This window comes from Myotis brandtii, unplaced genomic scaffold (genome assembly GCF_000412655.1).
Source record: "Myotis brandtii unplaced genomic scaffold, ASM41265v1 scaffold265, whole genome shotgun sequence".
Taxonomy (NCBI): Eukaryota; Metazoa; Chordata; class Mammalia; order Chiroptera; family Vespertilionidae; genus Myotis; species Myotis brandtii.
In genome coordinates, this window is record NW_005360086.1 from 1,708,610 (window position 1) to 1,713,217 (window position 4,608).

The 4,608-nt window shown below is 40.0% G+C and overlaps 1 protein-coding gene across 6 annotated transcripts in view; it reads left to right on the forward strand.

Annotated features, from left to right (window-relative positions):
• LUC7L3 (LUC7-like 3 pre-mRNA splicing factor) overlaps positions 1–4,608 on the forward strand; it is a 21,961-nt gene that overhangs the window by 447 nt on the left and 16,906 nt on the right. The gene's annotated exons all lie outside the window — the stretch shown is intronic.

Genomic DNA, 4,608 nt, shown 5'->3' on the forward strand with positions numbered 1-4,608 from the left:
TGTCGGGTGTCTGAGCCCGTGGCCGGCGGGAGCCGGGAGCGTGGCCCGGGAGGGAGGAGTCTGCCCGGGTCCGGGCAGGAGGGATGATTTGTTTTGGTTTTGGTGTCGAGGCAGCGCAGGGGACACGCGGGGAAGGAGTTACTGTATCGGGGACTCCAGAGTCTTCATTTCATAATAGAATAGGGAAAAGCACACATTCTCCCGTTATTTGGGCTGAGCGACGTAGCGAGACCGACGTTTCTGGCCAGGGTTCGTGGGGACAGTAGTCCGATTTCTGAATGGAGGCTTATCTGGGGAAATGAATCTTTAAAGAGGTCCTAACTTGGTCGGGTTCACCCGTATTTACAAAGGTTTGTTTGCAAATGTTGCTGGATAGCAGCACGTTCTAGTCAGCGCTTGTCAAAGCCTTTTCTTAGAAAACTCGCTTGGTCCTCTGACCCTGTGAGTGAGGGTAACTGTTACACCCCCAGTTTCCCAGGTGAGGCTCGGGAGGCTCACCCACCCGGGATCTGCTGGCCGGTTAAGTGGCGAAGCCAAGTCTTGGTGGCCCTGCTCACACTTCCATGCAGTCGGTTCTCTGAAAAGACCCTCATGTATTCCAGGTGTTTTGAACGTGGAGCAATAACGGTTATTTTAAGTCTTAACCTGAAGAACAGATGTAGGGTTTTAACTTTACTTGGCTTGCCGTTATAATCAAACAACATGGTAATTTAAAGGCAGTCGCTAATCAAAATATGAAGGAATGGTTAAACGGATAGAATTTTTTTTAAAAAAGTTAATTGCTTACTCTCTAAACACAAGCTTTGGCCAGAGTAAAATCTCTTTGCAGCGCATGGAAACAAGTTAGTGCCACCCGAGTCCTTTCATGCGTGTGTGTTTAAAGCAGCGGTTCTCAACCTGTGGGTTGTGGGTCGCGACCCCTTTGGGGGTCGGACGACCCTTTCATAGAGGTCGCCTAAGACCATTGGGAAACATATATAATTACATATTGTTTTTGTGATTAATCACTATGCTTTAATTATGTTAAATTTGTAACAATGAAATTGGGGGTCACCACAACATGAGGAACTGTATTAAGGGTCGCGGCATTAGGAAGGTTGAGAACCACTGGTTTAAAGGATCGGGATGCTACCTGATTCCATAGTGTGAAGGGTTAAGGTAGAATTCACTGTGTGGGGTCAGAGTCCCATATTTGGCATGGACCTCAAGAGAAGTGAAGCTTTTAGAAAGTTTTTGGTTTTTAATATTTTGGGGTTTCTCCCCCTTATTTGTCTAAATAGGAGACAGTAGTTTTGTTGTTTGTCTTGACCCTCTTTTTTTGTAGGCATTTCTTTTTCACAGTGTGGTAACTTTTTCTTTTACCACTTAACTCAGTAATCTTTCCATCTAAGCTTTCCCCAGAAAAGTATTTAGTTGATGTACAAAAAAGACAATTATCAATTTTGAATCAAAGGGAAAATCGCTTTTGATTGCCTCCTTGTGGACTGGAGCCGCCTATGCTGTACCTCCTTGGTTTTTTGAACAGGGTTGTGGAGAAACTTTGTTTCCGTGGTGGTATTTATTCCCACATTGCATTATATGTTACAGGTTTATAACATTAGCAATGAGGCTCTCAGAATAGCAAGTTAGGTTTTATGTCATCTCAGCTGTTTACTTTTTAGTTTTAGTGTTTCTGGCTGATTTAAACTTTTGGTACTTGTCACCAAAGTATTTTATGCCTTTAATGACAGATTGCACTTCATTCCAGATTGAGGGATTTGAAAAAGTCAATTACTAGTATTTCAGATTCAGGACTGCAGGGGAAAGGTTGGCATTGACCAGGAACAAAGCACATGGCCTCTTCTAAATAAGTCAGAATTACTGGAGGGTATAATAAAGCTGGGGAAGTTCGTGGCACCACTTCCGGGTCATTTGGCTGTTAGTGCTAAAATCTTGGAGTAAGGACAACTCTTGCATATAAATGTAGGGGTTTCACCATCACTGTAACCTGATATTTCAAAATATTTTTCCATTTCCATTCCTATTGTAATTGAAATTTTTTTCTTTGCAAGTTTTGCACTAGTTGGGGAAAGCAATTTCTCGGCTGGATGGGGTTATTTTGTTTAATGATTGAAATGGAAACTTTTACCTTAGTGGTTTTATTTGTTTAATTTTTAAACATTTATTGATTTTAGAGAGAGAGGAGGGGTGAGGGGAGAGACAGACATCAATTTGTTGTTCCGTTTATTTATGCATTCATTGGTTGTTTCTTGTATGTGCCTTGACCAGGGATCAAACCTGCAACCTTGGTGTATCAGGATGTTGCTCTTAACCGACTGAGCTACCCCGCTAGGTCTTTACCTTATTGTTAAAAGTCATTCCTAGATGTCTATATTAGACCTGTATAATTTGTTTTAAATGTGGATTTCTGCATTTCACCCCTCCCCCCCTTCTAATTATGCGTGTCTGGGGGAAGGCTCCAGAAATCTGCATATTTTATAATGGCCTCTTAAGCATTCTACTGCTTCCTAACCCACCTCTTAGTCCTGGGTTCTTAATTGTGAGTAGCATTTGGGAAAGCTCGTTTTTAAGTGTAAGGTGCATCTGTGATACAAATTATCCACCTTTCATTTATTTGTAATGATGTATATATTTCCACTACCAAAAGTGAGTCTTGGGAAGGGCCTTTTGTACTTAACAGGTGTTCCCAACTCCTTTACAGATTGCTTTGGATTTGAGGGAAAGTTTTCAGCTGAAGTGAAATCAGCCTTAGTGTTCCAAGGATTCATTGACACACCTTTTTGCCTCGTTTGTTAGTATTTTATTCCTTGTGATTGTATTTTGCGTTAAACAGTTTTGTTAATCCTAACCAACCGCAGTAATGAGGAAAGCATATGATTTTAACTGCCTAGTGAGAGCATCTTTCAGTTAGTGTCCACATGAGAAGATTTCAGTGTTTGCCAGAGAAAGCATTAGAAGCCTTGTTATTGTCAGAATAGGTAAGAATTTTGTAGTTCAAAATGAGATTTTTACATTATAGATCTCAACCCAAATGTGAAATTATGTAACTGTTGACTTAACTCTGATTCTCATTATTACCTAAAATGAGATTTCTTTTATCATTTATCAAATTGAAGTATGCCCTCTGTTCAGTGGAGGTTTAATTATTTAAAAAGGGAATTGAGCCCTAGCCAGGTAGCTCAGTTGGTTAGAGCATGGTCCTGACATGCCAAGGTTGGGGGTTCGATCTCAGGGCACATACAAGAAGTAACCAATGAATGCATAATTAAGTGGAACTACAAATCAATGTCCCTCTCTCTGAAACATTTTTTAAAGGGGGGAATTGAATTAAATGTTCTTTTCTAAAATCTTCAAAATGTTAACAAACATTGTCATCAACTTTGGAAGTTACTTAGAAAAGAAAAAAACAGTTAAGACTTCTGTCCACCATTTTTGTGAGCTTTCAAGTATTTTACTAGATATTTTTAATTCAGAGTCACCAGAATGTTCTTCTGTCAGAAATGCAGGCGTTTCCTGCCTCACTCTATGCATGGCAGGCAGGTGAGTGTTGGCTTCTCGGAGTTGCCAGCAGTCTGTGTTAATATGTGTTCTTAACTGCTGTTTGCTTTTTCTCCTCAGAGCATACATAAGGAGTAGGGTGAATAGTTTGAGCTTTCATGTACCCATACCCAATATGACATTATCAACACATGGCCAATATTATTTCCTCTATATTCTCTGCCCCTTCCATTATTTTGGAGAATTCATCACTTCAGCCTTAATGATATCATTATGTATTTCTAAAATACAGAGACTAAAAAAAAAGGACAGTGCTATTATCAACACTGAAAATGTTAAAGTACATATTTGATTGATTGCTTTAGGGAAAGTGTGGGTGTGTACTGTATCATTAGACTTGATTTCTTCACAAGGGGAAAAAGTAGCTTAAGTTAGTAATGTAGTGCTTCCTTATTTTATGAATTATGCTTAATTTTCTCATTTGTTAATTGTAAGTTGGGGGAATTCCTGCATTCATTCAACAAAAGTGTATTGCTCTTAAGCTATAGTAGTATATAGCATAGTATAGATACAGCACTTGGCCTGAGAGAACACCAGTCTGGTGGCAGATATGAAGGAGTGAATGCACTTCATAACACAATGTGACGAGTGCCACAATGGAGAAAAGCACAAATGAGAGGTGCACCTAACCCAGCCTGGGGTATTCGGGAAAGGCCTCCTAAAATGACCCTTAAATACTGGGACCTAAAGGATTAGTAGGAATTAGCCTGAAGGAGTGGGAGAGAAGACAAGTGTTACTAGGGCCTGAGGAATCTTAAATAGTGTTATAGCTAAGGCTCTTGGTGGTTTTTTTTGGGGGGTTGGGGGTGCATGTGGCTAGATGGGCATGCTATGGAAAATTGATTAGAATGTTACCAACAGTTTGAGTAGGCAGTAAAAAGACTGAACCATAACTGCAAAGGTGTATATGTGATAAAAGGCATGCAAATGAATTACAATAGAAAGTGTGAACACGGTATAGTTGAGCCCTGACACAGTAGGTTATCAGGGACTGAAATTTTTTTTAAATATATATTTTATTGATTTTTTTACAGAGAGGAAGGGAGAGAG